The sequence below is a fragment of the Acomys russatus genome, chromosome 2 (genome assembly GCF_903995435.1).
Source record: "Acomys russatus chromosome 2, mAcoRus1.1, whole genome shotgun sequence".
NCBI classification, from domain to species: Eukaryota; Metazoa; Chordata; class Mammalia; order Rodentia; family Muridae; genus Acomys; species Acomys russatus.
The window spans coordinates 93322485-93339570 of record NC_067138.1 but is presented as its reverse complement, the minus strand read 5'-3'; the positions used below and the strand labels follow the sequence as shown (position 1 = coordinate 93339570).

Genomic DNA, 17086 nt, shown 5'->3' with positions numbered 1-17086 from the left:
TCCCTGGCAAGCAGCCGGCTCTGCTGCCGCGTAACCGGACACCTGTCATACTCTCATCAAGTGGACATTTTTAAGGTCAGGTTGTGCCATTGGACAACTTTTGACTACATGGAAAGTGGTTCCCACACGTTCCTGTACATTCTCAGCTCTCTGCAAAGCAGCAGCTGGTGTACAGAGAGGAGCAGGACCAGGCCTGTCTATGGGAAGACATTGCATATGCTCTGAGATGTCGGCTCCACCCCCAGCCTGCCTCTGTTTCCCACCCTCCCTCTCCGCCTTCCCACCCACCTTCTATCCCCCACGGTGCATTGACTAGGGAAAGGCGCCTTGCCTCTTTACACATTCAGGAGGAACTTGAAGTGGCATGTCAGGTGGGCCTGGCACCATGCCCATGTACAAGGGTCTTGTGCTGATGGTCCCCACGGGACCAGGAACACAAAGCCACTGACTCCGCTCGCCGGTGTTTGGGTTTCTCTCCCCAACCAAGAAAAAGAAATGTTCTTTGGCTCTGGTTTTCTCAGTACTAAATTTCCTAGAAGCAAGTGGACCCATAGTTCTGAACTCTGGCTGTACCTTAAAACCAGCTAGCACACCTCTATAAGAGGTGCAGGTCCCAGCCCCTGCCATGTAAGACTGAGCATTAAAATGTGTAAACATCTTCACCGTTGCAGCTTAATTTAAACCTCCAGGTTTCTAGCTGGAATACTTTGGCCAGTCTTCTACATCTTTGCTTCCATGTTTCCTACTGTCAAATAGAGATAATAAAAGTGTTGTTGTCGACATCAGAAATTTAAAATAGAAGTAGGGTCGAAAAAGTAGAGCAGCGCAGGAGTGTTTACTGGCATTTGCTATCGTAGAATCTACTGCAGTAATTATGGCAGTCAGCGCTTGTGAGGAGTCCCAGGGGCTAAAGTGTGAGAAAAGCATGGTCCTTGAACTCAGGCTCATAATACCAAGTGGAGGTGGAAAGTCCCATAGCAAAGGCCCATGCTGCAGAACAGGAAACAGGAAGCGATGTCTACATCAGAGAAAGAAACAGGCCTTGGGGATGCACGGCTAAAACCCACGCAAACTCTGAGTCTTCCAAAGGCAGCATAGAAGGGTTATCAGGCAAAACAGAACAGTTGGTGCAAAGCCAGTCTACTTGGCAGCATCCAGTGGTCATGGAATTCTTCTTGCCTTGATTGAATTTCTAGAGGGTCTGGAAACTATGTAAGCCATTCTCCAAATTGGCGTGTTCCACAAAGCTTTCTCACAAAGAGCCATCCCAGGCTGGAGAACTGGGTTATGATTCCACCAGCATCATTTGCTGCAGTGAAAAATGTACACTGGGAGAGAACAATGTTACCAGGACCCCCAAATGGTCACATGTGTCCTGCTGCTATGTGGCCTATAAGACTGCAGGGCCCCTCCTAATAAGGTTGTTAGAAAAAATACAGGGTGGCACACTCCTTTAATCCCAGCACTCGGGAGGCAGAGGCAGGTGGATCGCTGTGAGTTCGAGGCCAGCCTGGTCTACAAAAGGGAGTCCAGGACACCCAAGGCTACACAGAGAAACCCTGTCTCGAAAAACCAAATAAAAAAATAAAAAAGAAAAAAGAAAGAAATACAAGGTGCTTAAGAAAGTTTGAATTTCCAGTAAATACTGGATAATTTTTCATATATATGTAACGTCCAAAGTATTGGGACAAGCATCCTAATAAAAATGACCTATTGTTATCCTACCATGCAAATTCACTTAAGAACCTTGAGTTTTTATTTGCTCACTCCTCCTCCTCTTCTTCTTCTTCTTCTTCTTTTCTCTCTCTCTCTCTCTCTTTCTCTCTCTCTCTCTCTCTCTCTCTCTCTCTCTCTCTCTCTGTCTCTGTCTCTCTCTCTGTTTTGTTTTGAAACAGAGTGTTACACTATTACGCCAGCTGACCTTGAACTCATTATATAGCCCAAGCTAGCCTCAGGCTTGTGGCATTCCTCCTGCTTAAGCCTCCCAGGTGTAGAGATTACAAGCATGTGCCATCATGCCCCGCTTCTTGTGCAGGTCTTGCAATGCCTATATTGTCTCCTAATGAGAAAGAACAACTCCCGAATGATGCTTTCCCACCTCTATCTTATCCCATGAGCAGTAGACTGCCTTGATGGCTTTTTTTTTTTTTTCTTTTCAAAATCTTTGGTGGTATCTGTTGTGTTCATTTAATGTAACACACAAATTCCAGAGAAAGATGAACTAAAGTAGAAAATGTTGATTTGCAGTTGGGCTTCAGTGGTCCCAGCCCATGGTTGCTTGGCTCCAGCAGCTTTTGGGCCGGTGGCAGCACAGTCCACCATGGCAGGAGCAGACAGGGAAGGAACAGACCCACCTCATAGCCGCCATGATGCACAGTGAGAGACAGGAAGGGGCTGAGACCCCAACTTTCCCTTTGGGAGCAGACTCCCAGTGGCCCAACTTCCTTCTACTAAGGAAAACCGGTTTGTTTGGTTATTTGTTGGATTACTTGTTTGTTTTTAGATAAGCTCTCACTATGAAGCCCTGGAACTCATTATTTAGGCCATATTGGCTTCAACTGGCAGAGAAGCACCTGCCTAAAGGTTCTACAAGCTCCCAGTGGTACTACAGGCTGGGGACTAAACCTTTGAGGATGTCCACACCACAGCAGGTCTTCACAAGTGATACAAAACACAGCCAACAACCAGAGTCGATTTGGTTGAGTTTCATAATATCATTCAGACAGGGAAACTGGCCTGAAGAAATGTGCTCTTTATGCGTTTTGGAAACAATTAGTGAATCTGACTACAGATTCAGGGAAGCTGGATTGAAAAACCTTTTCACATCTAAGCAACCAGAGCCGAGAGCAAAAGAGAGAGGTGAACTGATTTGATATTTGAAAACACATACCCCCCACACACACACACATCGATTTGCTGATTCATGGGAATCTTGGGGGCATATTGATGGCATCTGGAAATAGCTCCCAGAGCTGATTGTGCTGATCAGATGTGTCTCCTCACTTACCCAGTGTCCCAGAGAGACAGATGCTGCAGAGATGGGAGGGAGTTCTTGTTTCTCATTTCCATAGGCATGCTTCCTCATGTCCTCTCCATTGAAAAGCAGGAAGCATGCTTGGTGGTCCTCTGCAATCAGCCTCTGGGAACCTTTCTCATTCAAAGGACCGCAGGTATATCAATAGTTTGTGGATGGCTTGCCCCACAATGTCAACGGGAGACCAGTTTTAAAATCTTGTGATAAGAGTGTAGAGGCTCTTTTGTCATTTAGTTAAGCATTTATTCCAGCCTGTGGTGCCTGCATTCTCTAGTGGGAATCAGCCTGCACAAAATTTTTCTATCTATCCCAGCTGGACTGACTATGAGCTAGTTTCCAATGCAAATAGTTCTGAGGATTTATTCTTAGTAAATACTTCATCAGATAACCTGTACAGCTACGTGACATTCGCTGTCATACATATCTCGTCTGTGAGCTTGTAGACTTTGGAAAATGGTAAAATAGAAAAATCTGTATAGGCAAAGAGGTTGAGAAGTCGCAAGCCTCAGAAAGCAGATTCTCAAGAGCAAATCTGTTTGCTCGGAGCATCCTCCTGTGGCACCTCTTATTAGCTCTGTGGTCCCAGATAGTTTGTTAAACCCTGTGTGCCTTAGTTTCCTCCTCTGCACGATGAAGGGGATGAAGAAGCCTACCTTGTAGTGTTAGTGCATCAGATAGTTTGATGCAGACAAGTTTTCATGAGTTCCTGACACAGCCGCTCTGTGTGAGGTGTGTGCATGGGTTTTTATATCTGCACCATGACATGTGTAACATCAGTCCATGATGCTATCTTCAGGCTTGGTGTGTTTCTGTGTCACTCAAAGCAGGTAGAAATACTGGCATTTACCAAAGACACAGTAAAACTGAACTTTCAGATAAGACAAGAATTTGCTTTAGCTAATCTCCTGAAAGGCCGAGTGCTATGTCAGATAAGAACATTCTGTAATTAACTTTTCCCAAATGCCTGTTACCTACTGAACACTGTGTTAAAACATTTTACTCTTGTAGTTAGAGTTATTTTTCTTGTTTTACATATGAGGAATTTAAGACTTAAAGAAGCTAAATGTGTACATAGGAATTTGCATAATGGAACAAAGGAGCAGAAAAGGTAAATCATAAATGGATATTATATAATTACTCATAGAAACAAATTACATAATATATCCATATATTTATATAGTGAGAAGAATGTAAAGATATAACAGTGCACTGGGGAGAGGCTTGGGAGGTAATAGTATTCGCTATGCAAGCAAGAAGACTTAAGTTTGAATGTCCAACATCCACATAAAAGCCAGGCATATCCGTCCAGACATGATCGTGCCTCCAATGCCAGCTTTGGGAGAAAGATACAGGGAAATCTTGAAGGACAACATAGCCAAAGTAACCCTGTTTCAAAAAGTGGATGGAGAAATAGGGCATGGTGCCTCTTGTCTTGAATCCCAGCACTCAAGAGGCGGAGGCAGGCAAATCTCTGTTGAGACCAGCCTGTTCTACATAATGAGTTCCAGGACAGCCAACGCTATATAATGAGACCCTGTCTCAAAAATCAAAAGTAGATAGAGTGACAGAAGAAGACAACCAATTCCCTCTTAGATCCACATACGCACAGAGGAGTTCATATACCCATACATACATACGCATAGCACACGCGTGCACACACACACACACACACACACACACACACACACACACACACACAGAAATATGAGGATGATAAATATCAAATTCAAGATGGTGATGGACAGATGTGATTGAGGATTAAGTTAGGGCAGAAGCATAGAGGTTCTCAACATTATCTGTGAAACTTTATTTCTTGCAAATAACTGAACATGAGATGATATTAAAGTTTGAGGCGAAAGATTGATAATTCAATGTTTAATTAAAATATTTGTTCTTTTATAAAGAAGTTTTTTCTTAGTACCTTAGAAAGCCTCAACACACTTTCCTAACACACAAAAGACGCTCAGCAATTCTTGTTAATAAGAATTACCCCCACTCCACTCTTTAAAAAAACAAAAAACAAAAAACTGGGCTGTGAAGCAAACCCGTTGATCTCAGTATTGGTAACTGCCCCCAGGGAACCGAGAACACCTTAGGAAACAGTTTGTTCAGTCAGGAAACCAGCAAGATGAACAAGTGCAGCTAAAACCAACACCTGCAACTGAGTTCCTTACGTGCTACTGGTCAAAATACCATGAGCTTGGGGCTCTCCAGCCTTAGGTTCAGAATAAGAAGTTACGGAAAGACTGGGGGTTGGAGAAGGGCCAGAGTCAGAGATAAACAATCCCCTGGATCAACAAATAAAACTTGAAAGCTTCTCGCTGCCTTCCTTGAGTGCTTTTTTCTTTTATTTAGAAAGTAATATAATTTTTGTTTGACACAGCACAGTTATGGCGTAGGAGGGCCGTTATTACTGTTGGTCACACCAAGTCTGTCATGTTGTCTACGGTTGGAATTGCCTCAGCTACCCAGTTGCATAAGGCACACTATTTCACGTCAGGATTAGATGTTTCCTCTGTTGTAGTCCTAGAAAACTCAGCAAAGCTGGTTTAATTTTATTTATATTCTGTACCTATTTTAGTGCTACGTAGAAATTTGGTGAGCAAGGACACGTAAAATTTATTCGTCACATGTGGCCTCACAGAGGTTGAGAATCAAGGAGCCCTGTAATGCCTCACACAGTTTTGCTTGCCTTTGTAAGAGGGAAAAAAGACTAAAAGGAAAACCTGTTACAGAAGGTGGGGTTATGGCATTACGGATGATTTCTTCTCTTGTCTTTTCTCTGTTTTCTAGCTTTTCTGTAACTAACACAGCTGATTATCATGAGCATTTTGATTATTCCTTGACGACCTGCATGGTGTCTCTCCTTCTCCAATTCTTCCCAGATCCGTCCTTCTTCCTCATCCATCCAACTTCAAGCCCCGTAAAACCAAAACGCAAAGCCAATTGGGGCTGCCTAAATACTCTAGGATGTGTAGAACACGGCAGCATGATCAGCCTCCCAGAGGCTACACTCTTAGAAAGCATCCTCTTCCTCTCCCAGCAGCTAACAGGCACCAATAGCTCTGTGGCTAGGGGTGGGATGTTGAGCCTAACCCCATCTCCATGCTGGGCTTTGCTCTGGCTTGGGCTTTCGCAGCACAACTGCTGTGAGTTCTGTGTGCAGCCACCCTGCTGTGTTCAGAAGACACTGTTTCCTTCTAGTTATCCACCACCTCTGGTTCCTGTACCACCTACACACACACACACACACACACACACACACACACACACACACACACTCCAGAAACGATCCCTAAATCTAGGGAGGAAGCAGTGCATTATAAGCGTTAGATTTGGTGCCGAGCATCCTGCAGCCTCATTCTTTTGCATCTTGGCCAGTTGTGATTAACATGGTGTTCATCACCATGTGCTGGAAATGAAAGCGTTTCACATGAGAGTTGAGGGATGTGTTGGTCTCTGAGTAGAGCAACAAGACATTAGGAGTCTGATACCGAACTGCAGGTGTCATCCCTCCTGGCTGGCATTTATTGTGCTGGGAGGGACCTGTGCACACTATTGGTGGAGAAAAGTCACCATCAACCGTAGCCAGTTGTGACTCCTGTGAGCTACAATGCTGACTGACTTGGCAAAACATGCCTGCTTATGTGATAGTGGCATGAATATCATGGTAGTAACCGACTGCTTTTTGACTGGCCTTAAGTCCCACTTCACAAGAACCTGTGAAGAAATAGGCCCTAGGTCCTGGAGGAGCACCTTCTAATATTATTCTGCCAAATGAGTGCAAGTATTTTTTAATACTATTGCCAAAATCCTGAAACAAAGAAAAGGCTATGATTTATGTCAGGAAACCAGACAGATACTAACTCTGACACATCTCTTACTACTAATTTTCAATTTTCGCATTTCTAAGATTGTCAGAGTGAGGAAAATCAATTGACTTACTTTACTAACATGCAGGATTCTTATATGTGAAAGTTAGTTGATACAATGTGAAAAATCTAAGAATAAAAAGTGTCTACAGAAAGCCTTTCCCGCAGATGCAGAAAGGGAAATGACGTTGCACTGCGAGATATAAGGGGTAGATCTTTAGGCCGGTACAGAGGGCCTCAGACGTGCAGTCATCAGAAGCACAGGGACAGCTTGTCAGTGCACAGTCAAGGAATAATAGGTCTTGGGAAAGGCATGAGAGGATGCATTTCTAGCAAGTTCCCAGCTTCTATGCAAGAACAGTTATTCCAGTGCATTGGGTCTTTAGACCCTTACTGGTGACCCTGGAAAGTACACATCCAGTAATACAGAAGATATGTTAAAGTTGGCTGAGGAGAAAACTCTAGCTGTGGAAAAGATGTCAACAGTCTCAGAGAAGACGTTGGGCGAGTGTCAGTAAATTCACATGGTCCTTGCGTGGGAAGCTGAGATAAGTAAAATTTTTAGGCCAAAGATAAAAGCCAGGATGGGAGCCCATGAGGGATTCATTTCACCCACACACCTTGTTCAGTCTCCTAAGTTTGTAGCCAACATTTAAGAGTGCAGTTTTTCATATGGAAATCCAGGTTTCTTTCTGGTTTTGGAAAATCTACTGTGGCAACTTGAAGTCTGAATTCCCATGTGACAGCAAGTGGGCAGAGACAAGACTGACTCTTTCCTTTACCTAGGGCATTTCTTCTTGGGCTAACCAGCCCCACCTGGTCTTTCCCTCCTAGACATAACCAGTAGATCTCTGTGTGCCTGTGTGTTTGCACAGAATCCAGTACTGTTTGAGGTATAGCCACATAGTGAGCTAGGCAGTGAGAGCCAGAGGAGATGGGCTCCAGAACACAAGTGAAAAGGTTGACTTTGGAAAGGATCAAGAACAGTTATTTCCCCCATGTTCCAGGGAAGAAAGAAAGAAAGAGGTGAAATATAGACTGTCTTGGACTAAAAAATGGTGACTTTCAGCTTCTCAGCAGCACAAATAAGACTTCTTATCCACTTGCGGGAGGAGGAGGGCTTTGGTCTGATTGCTGAAGAACGTGTGTGTGTGTGTGTGTGTGTGTGTTAACAGGGTGTACTAAAACCATCACAAAGCAAGCCTGCCAGCCCGCTTGCACTAAGATTTCTCTGCCCCAGCAGCAAGGTACATAGGTGGAAGTAGTCAACAGAGTCGGAGACTGAAAACTCACCAAATCAGGACAGCCGGCTCTTCATCCATGTGCACTGTTGATCCAGCCACGTGGAGAATCTCTGTAGTACTAAGAATTCCATCTAAATGTTTATGCTTTTTAAATTATGAAAGCAGTGGGTAGTGGGTTCTCTCTCTCTCTCTCCCTCTCTCTCTCTCTCTCTGTGTGTGTGTGTGTGTGTGTGAGAGAGAGAGAGAGAGAGAGAGAGAGAGAGAGAGAGAGAGAGAGAGAGAGAGAGAAAGACAGAGAAAGAAAGAGACAGAGACAGACAGAGACAGAGAAAGAAATTTGTGCATGTCATGCATGGGGTAGATACTTTAAAAGAGGACAGCAGTGAAACAGTTTCCCTAGAATTTAGCACAAACAGGATGGATGCAAAATTCCTGTTTTTTTTTTTTTTTTTAATTTATTTATTTTACTGTGGTCTCAATTTCAAGGAAATTGATCTACACACCCTCCACCCAGCCTCCATGGTTAACGCACTTTGTCTTCTGTCTCACGACAGTAACAAAGCTTGAGAAATGCCATGGAAGGACAACATTTCATTCTTCACAGTTAAACTTGCAGCACAGTGAAAGATGGTCGTTTTAAAAATTTAAGAAATTAGGCCTGCAGTATTTTACATAGTTTCCCTTAAAGGCAGCCTACTAAAATTCTGTATAATAATTTATCAAGTGAATTGCAAATGAGAGCATAATCAAGCTTGCTTTGAGCAGAAGTGAGAACCTGATTGACCTGGTGACATGACCTCAGCGGTAATTGCCCTGCTCAGCCCCAGCTGCTCCATCAGCAGATTCCTTCACTGCAGATCTCTGCAGGGGAAACACAGCCTTTCGCAGACTATTACTTTGTAAATGAGGTGCGAAGTACATAATTCTTTTGTTTCTCAAAAGAACGGAGTTGTGACCTGTTTTTTCCCTAGAAAAACACACACCTAAATCTTTTAGTCAAGAGAATTTTTTTTTTTTAATTTTTTAAGAAGGAAAGGAGTGCTGTGGGACCTCAGCGGGGCCACGCGGGTTAGTCTGCCCTTTGGAGGGGGATTTCAGTGCCCAGGTGTCCTCTATTGTTAAACAGAGTGTCAGAGGTGGATGCATTTCCAATTCTGTTCAGAAAGCTGTATTTTTTTTTCTTTCCCCTGAACAATTGACCGTGTGTCTGTCTATGACCTAATGAAAAAGAAAAGAGTGAGGTCTTCCTCCATGCTCCCAGCTGAGGAATATGCATTGGGTCAAGAAGGCCCAGCGGAATTTCTGGACCACTGAGGACCCCGTTTCTTGTGGTTAAGCCCTCAGAAAAGATAGAAGCCAGAGAAGAGACTGTTAGAGAGCTGAGCGCCAGCCTCTGGCCTTTTGTTCCCAGGCTAATCCAGGTGAACTGATTTTCTATTCTTATTCTCGTTTATTGAATTTTCCCCCTGAGGATAATACCTGCCCATCTTTCCACTGCGCACTGTGACTTGATTCCCAATGTGGAGCCTTTTTTTTTTTTTTTTTTTTTGCTTTGGGCACTGTTCACTCATGTACTATTCAGCTTTCCGCTCACCCACTTGTAAATTCAGCAGCTCCCTTATAGTTTCCATATGCTAAATGGCGTAGAAATTAATTCAAGATGGAAGCTGGCTTTCTGCTCTCCAAGTCTCAAGTAACACCTGATCAGTTTCATTGACAGTGAGAAGCTTTATGAGAAATAATGTAAACATGTGAGAATCCTGTGGTTTTTAGCCCAGGTTATCCCATTTTACGTACCATGCTAACTGCAGTATTGTTTAAGCTTAACGGCTTAGTTTTCAGTAGTCAGGTTTTAAAATGCTAATTGAGATAGCCGAATTTTCTTTTTTTTTCAAATTTTTTTTTTTTATTAATTTATTCTTGTTACATCTCAATGTTTATCCCATCCCTTGTATCCTCCCATTCCTCCCCCCCCCATTTTCCCATTATTCCCCTCCCCTATGACTGTTCCTGAGGGGGATTACGTCCCCCTATATATTCTCATAGGGTATCAAGTCTCTTCTTGGCTACTTGCTGTCCTTCCTCTGAGTGCCACCAGGTCTCCCCCTCCAGGGGACATGGTCAAATGTGAGGCACCAGAGTATGTGAGAAAGTCGTATCCCACTCTCCACTCAACTGTGGAGAATATTCTGACCATTGGCTAGATCTGGGAGGGGTTTAAAGTTTACCTCCTGTATTGTCCTTGGCTGGTGCCTTAGTTTGAGCGGGACCCCTGGGCCCAAATCTGCCTATCATATTGTTCTACTTGTAGATTTCTAGGACCCTCTGGATCCTTTTATTTTGCTGTTCTCCCATGCGTCTCTCATTTAGAGTCCCAATAGGATGCCTTCCCCTCTGTCCAGTTTCCTGGTAAGTGAAGGCTTTCGTGGGACATGCCCCTTGGGCTAGTATGCAGATATAAGTGAGTATATACCATTTGATTCTTTTCTGCTTCTGGGTTAACTCACTCATTATGATCATTTCTAGCTCAATCCATTTATCCCACAAATTCGGGAATTCCTTGTTTTTAATAGCTGAGTAGTATTCCATAGTGTATATGTACCACAGTTTCTTTATCCACTCTCTACTGAGGGACACTTAGGCTGTTTCCATGTTCTGCTATTATGAATAAGGCTGCTATGAACATGGTTGAGCAAATTTTCTTGTTGTGTGCTGGAGCATCTTCTGGGTATATTCCAAGGAGTGGGATAGCTGGGTCTTGAGGAAGCCCTATTCCCATTTTTCTGAGATAGCACCAGATAGATTTTCCAAAGTGGCTGTACTAGTTTGCATTCCCACCAGCAATGAAGGAGTGTTCCTCTCTCCCCACATCCTCGCCAGCATGTGGTGTCGCTTGAATGTTTGATCTTAGCCATTCTGATGGGTGTAAGATGGAATCTCAGAGTTGTTTTGATTTGCATTTCCCTGATGACTAAGGAGGTTGAGCACTTCTTTAAGTGTTTCTCAGCCATTTGATACTCCTCTGTTGAGAATTCTCTGTTTAGTTCCAAGCCCCATTTCTCAATTGGGTTATTCGGTTTGGTGGTGTTTAATTTCTTGAGTTCTTTATATATTTTGGATATTAGACCTTTGTCAGATGTAGGGTTGGTGAAGATTTTTTCCCAGTCTGTAGGCTGTCGCTTTGTTCTCTTGACAGTGTCTCCTGCCTTACAGAAGCTTCTCAGCCTCATGAGGTCCCATTTATTAATGGTTGACATTAAGGCCTGGGCCGTTGGTGTTCTGTTCAGGAAGTTGTCTCCTGTGCCAATATGTTCCAGGCTCTTTCCCACTTTTTCTTCTAAGTGAGTTAGTGTCTCTGGTTTTATGTTGAGGTCTTTAATCCACTTGGATTTGAGTTTTGTGCAAGGTGACAAATATGGGTCCAGTTTCATTTTTTTACACATAGACCTCCAGTTAGACCAGCACCATTTGTTGAAGATGCTATCCTTTTTCCATTGAATGGATTTGGAGATAGCCGAATTTTCAAACAGAGAAACTGTTCTGTGTACCTAGAGTGGGAGCAGGGCTACACTAAAACAGAGGCGCTGTTGACTTTTTATGCAAATGTGTGCCTAATAGAAGAAGATAATCAATAATTCGATGTCAAGGCACAGGAGAAGCAAGCAAGAACAGCGTAACTCTTGAATGTCTGTCAGTCTAGATCCAATTAGGAGGCAGAAGTTACACCTGCTATTTAAGCAAGGCGGGTTTCCCACCAAGAATTGTTAACTAGGTAGAGAGCTGTTAATTATCTCTACTGAAAGGGAACTTTAAGGTACCAGCGAGATAAAATTGCAGGAAGCAGCTGCCGCTCCAGGGACTTGGGAAACAAAAGGCAGATACTAGAATTATTAAAACTGAGGAACTCAGAGGAATTAGTGGTTCGGCGCAACGAGTGATAAAACCACTCCCACGAGTGTTAGAAAAATCTGTGCACTGGAGTTCAGCTGCTGTAGAGATTCCGTCTCCCCATGGGGTGACACAGAAAGGAGCAGGAAACAGGAAATGCACAGGAAGTAACAAGCACAGATCTAATCCCACCTTCCTGCTTCCTCTTGTAGGCTCCCGCTCTCCCTTAAGCATCCCATTTTTAAAAGAAACAGAAAGGCAGATGGGGAAAGGGAAGGAACTTTGCAGAGCCCCCTCCCCAGTATCATAAAGCAAGAATCCAGGGCCGAATGAGAGCTGAGAGGCACCTACAATAGCAACACAGAAGCCTTCAGGCAGGAGACGAGCCTGTGCGTTCCCACTGATGGAGACCCAGGTAGATTCCAGGTCCCTAGGAAAACCCTGTAAAATGTAGCATCTTCTCATTGCTGTCCTTAAGTGACAGTTTTAACAATGTTTATTTACCTTCAAATAAAGCCAGTAAAACTGATCTGAAAGAAGAAGGCTGTAAAATCATCACACAGCTATTGTAGGACTCAACAGATGTAGATACGCTGTTGTTGTTGCTGCTGCTGTTGTTGTTGTCATCTTTGTTGTTCTCTTTGTAATGAAAAAGGTTTTTTCTTTCTGTTTTTGGTTTTTGGTTTTTTGAAACAAGCTTTCTCTGTGTTATCTTGGCTGTCCTGAACTCACTTTGTAGACCAGGCTAGCCTCGAACTCACAGAGATCCGCCTGCCTCTGCCTCCCAAGTGCTGGGATTAAAGGCGTGCGCCACCACGCCCGGCTGTAATGAAAAGATTTAAATGTACATAAAACTGAGCACACTGAACATGTCCAACCGGACCGATCAGGAGAGCTTTCCCACTGTGTGTCATTGCACTCCTTCCACGCCCCTGTCAGCTCCCCACTGAGCTGTCACTCTCGTTCGTAAACGATGCACTGTGTTTAATTGCGGCTGGATGAAGTTTTACAGGCAGAACTGCTCCTGTAAAGTTCACTTAGATTGAAACACAGAATAGTGCAAACACTCCGAGCCTCCTGTAGAGAGCTCTCCTGGGTCTCCTGACTCCTTTCCAGAGGAGAGGCCCCTTTTGTTGATGTGGAACTTTGTGTGGATAGGCTACGTGTGCTTTTTAAAAGCCCTTCTTAAGGTTTTTGTTCCTAATTGTTCTGCTTTATTGCTTTTCACTGTACATGACACTGGACTACAGGAGCATGCTTTCATTGCGAGTGCATGTCCCCCCTCCGTGTCCTGCTCCCCTCCCCAGCAGTTCTGTTCATTCCCTGTGACAGTTTTACCTCTGCTTTCATGTCATCTATACACATATGGTTTTTAATGTATCTATATAAAAGTTTAGGGCCCACATGAGAGAGAGAGAGAGAGAGAATCTCTGCCTTCCTCAGAGTTAATTTGTTTACTGTAACTCTCAAGTTCCACAAGTTTTCCCAAGAGCAACACAACTTATTTATTTATTTTTTTATGGCTAAAATAATTCCACACTGTCTATATACCACATTCTCTTTTCGCCTTCCTCTGTTGGTGGTTCTGGGAGCTAGCTGTTATGTACGGCACTGGAATAAACTTCCGATGTGCAGGTATCTCAGTCTAGTATTGGAATCCCTCTTGCTTTTTGAGGAACACTGTCCCACACTTGCTTAGTTTACATCCCCACCAGCAGCGTACAGGGGCTTGCTTTTGTCCGCATACTCACAAGTACTTGTTGCTTTTTCTTTTTCTTTTTTCTTTTTTCTTTTTTTTCCTGCTTTTTCTTAACGACTGCCAGTTCTGACCTGGGTGGAATAGAATCTCAGTGTAGTTTTAATTTGCATTTCCATAATGGCTAGTGGGGCTCTGAACATTCTTTTCATATGTTTATTGACCACTTGAAGATTTTATTTTTCAGAGCTTTCTACTCTTTTCACTAGCCTGTTTATTGACTGGGTTGTTTGCGTCTTGCTATTTAATATTTTCAGTCATTTTATGTGTTCAAGATACTGATCTTCTGTTGGATATGTTGCTGGCAAAACATTTCTCCCGTTCCATGGGCCATGTCTTCACTCATCTCCTTTACTGTACAGAAGCTTCTGGAGCTCATAGGATACCGCTCTGTTACAAACCCAGACCTGGGCAATACAGTTGCATTTTCTCCCAAAGGCTCTGAGGAATTGATAGGCCACACCCACTCAAGCCTTTATCTCAGGCAGCTCTACAAGAGCCAAGTCCTCTCCCACTCCAATCCTGAGAGTTGTCCTCCCATACAGCAAAGCCCTAAACAGAAAAGCATTACATGCAGAAGCGACCTCTGTCACATTGCATACTAACGAGGGTCAGCCTCTTGTCCAGGAGTGTCCTTGGGGCTATTAGAAGATATAAGATCTCTGTAATTTAGGTGCTGGCCGTGGACGCTTTCCTCTTCACAACACCCATTCCTTCCACTCTGCATGGGCTAAACTGAGGCTTTCCTTCCAACCCCTCTTTGTCAGTGGCCAGTGGATCCCACTCTGTCCCTCTCTTGAACCCTGTCTTTTAAGCTGGGGAGCCTAACGCACTCATCAGTTGTTGGTATTGTCTCTCGACTTCCTTGAGTCTTATTCAGAAATCCTGACTTACACCGATATCTTGCAATATTTTTTTCCTACTTCTTCCTGTAACAGGTTCCGAGTCGTGGGTCTTACATTACAGTCTTTGATGCATTTTGAGTTAGTTTTCATACAGGGTGAGAGAAAGGAGTCTAGTTTCATTTCTTCAGCATGATCTCATTTAAATTTAATTCATCATTGTTGATGAGGTCTACCGATATTGCTGCATGCGGCCATATTTCATTTCCCTTCGTTGTCCTATAGTACTGTATTGCAGGGCTCTGTCTGTTTTCTCCACTCTGTCCCATTGATATATAATTGTATTGTTTCTCACCTTTGACTATTAGAAACAATATAACTATAAACATTCTGGACACACATGTCCACTACTATATATTTGTCTGTATTTTTTTGTTGAGAATATGCCAAAAATAGGTCTTAGGATATGGATATGTTCAACTGCAATAAACGTTGCCTGAGAGTTTTGAAAGTAGTTAAATCAGTTTATCTTTCATTGCTTCTTGTTGTGTCATGTGTCTGTATTTAATGTTGCCTCTACTTTTTCTTTTAGCTGTTCTGAGATGTATCCTATTTCACTCTCACTTTAACTTGCATTTCCTTAATGAGTACATTTTCTGGTGGATGCTTAACTTGGTAACTGGATATATTTTGTAAAGTGTTTGAGTTATGTTTTCCTTGCTGCTTTGTGTTTATATATTCAGAATATGATTTTTTTTTTTTGGTTGGACATGAATTCTGCAGATATTTTCTCCCACTATAACTTACTTTTTCATTCTTTTGGTGGTTTTTTAAATAATGAAATCTATAATTTTAAAGAAATTCAATATACCAGACTTTTTGTGGTTGGTTCTTATTGAGTCTTCTTTGGAGTGAGACTTTTGCCTCTTCCATTTGAGTCTGGCCTACCTCCATGAACTAGAAACCAACTTTTCCTCACTGTGATTTTCTCCTGTTAGTGTGGACAGGAGTCTGTTTCTGGTTTCCCAGGCTGTATGCCCCTGTGTGTGGATACCATGCTATTTTAATTATAATAGACATTTGGATGTCTGGTGGTGACATTTTTTATATATTTTACTTATTTGCATTTTATGTGTATGAGTGTTTTCTCTGCATCCATTTCTTTGTACATTGGGATCCAGAAGGCATTAGATCCTCTGCACGTGGAGTTACAGACAGTTGTAAGCCACTGTGTGGATGCTAAGAAGCCGTGCTCTCTTAACTCCTGATTCATCATCTCTCACTCCCTAGTGCACATTCATAAACTTTTTCCTTCAGAACTCTCTTGGCCTTTAAAAATTTTTACATACATTTTAAGTTAGTTTGTCAATTTTCAAAGTATCTGATAGTTTTAATTAGGATCAGATTCAGTCAACAGTTTGTCTAGAAATGTCTCCTTTACAATATAGACTTACTCTGTTCATAAATATTTTGTACCCTTTCTTTGATCTAAATAGCTTTATTTTCTCTAGATAAGGCAATTCTTTCTGCAGAACCCATGTAAATTATTAATTAAGTTTATTTCTAGATATATTTTGTGATTTTATTTTGTTTTGATAGTATATGGTCATTGATTTGCTAATTTATGCTAATTAAAATAACTTAGTAGGAGATAATTGTGATTTCTCTGTATACACATGTACAGTCATATCAGCTACCAATTTTTATACACATTTTTATTGAAAAATAAAATAATTCATATTACATCCCATTTGCTATCCCATCCCATGCATCCTCCCATTCCTCCCTCCCTCCCACTTTCACCCCATTCCCCTTCCCTATGACTGTGACTGAGGGGGACCATCGGGCCTCCCCATCAAGGGGACATGGCCAAATATGGGGCACCAGAGTTCATGTGAAAGTCAGTCCCCAGTCCACTTAACTGTGGAGAATGTTCTGTCCCTTGGCTAGATCTAGGTAGGGGTTTGATGATGACTGCATGTATTGTCCTTGGTTGGTGTCATAGATCGAGCAGAACCCCTGGGCCCAGATCCGCCCATCATAATGTTCTTCTTATAGGTTGCTAGGACCCTCTGGATCCATCTATTTCCCTATCTCCTATATTTTTTTCACCTAGAGTCCCAATAGGATGTCCTCACCTCTATCCCACTTTCCTGGTAAGTGAAGACTTTCATGAGACCTGCCCCTTGGGCTAGTGTCCAGTTATAAGTGAGTATATACCATTTGAGTCTCTCTGCTTCTGGGTTAACTCACTCATTATGATCATTTCTAGTTCAATCTATTTGTCCACAAATTTTGAAAATTCCTTGTTTTTAATAGCTGAGTAGTATTCCATAGTGTAAATGTACCACAGTTTCTTTATCCATTCTTCTACTAAGGGACACTTAGGCTGTTTCCATGTTCTGGTTATTATGAATAAGGCCGCTATGAACATGGTTGAGCATATGTCC

The 17086-nt window shown here is 42.6% G+C and overlaps 1 protein-coding gene across 2 annotated transcripts in view; it reads left to right on the top strand.

The window, feature by feature from the left end:
• Positions 1-17086, top strand: part of Slc24a2 (solute carrier family 24 member 2) — a 237510-nt gene that overhangs the window by 29706 nt on the left and 190718 nt on the right. The window lies entirely within an intron of this gene.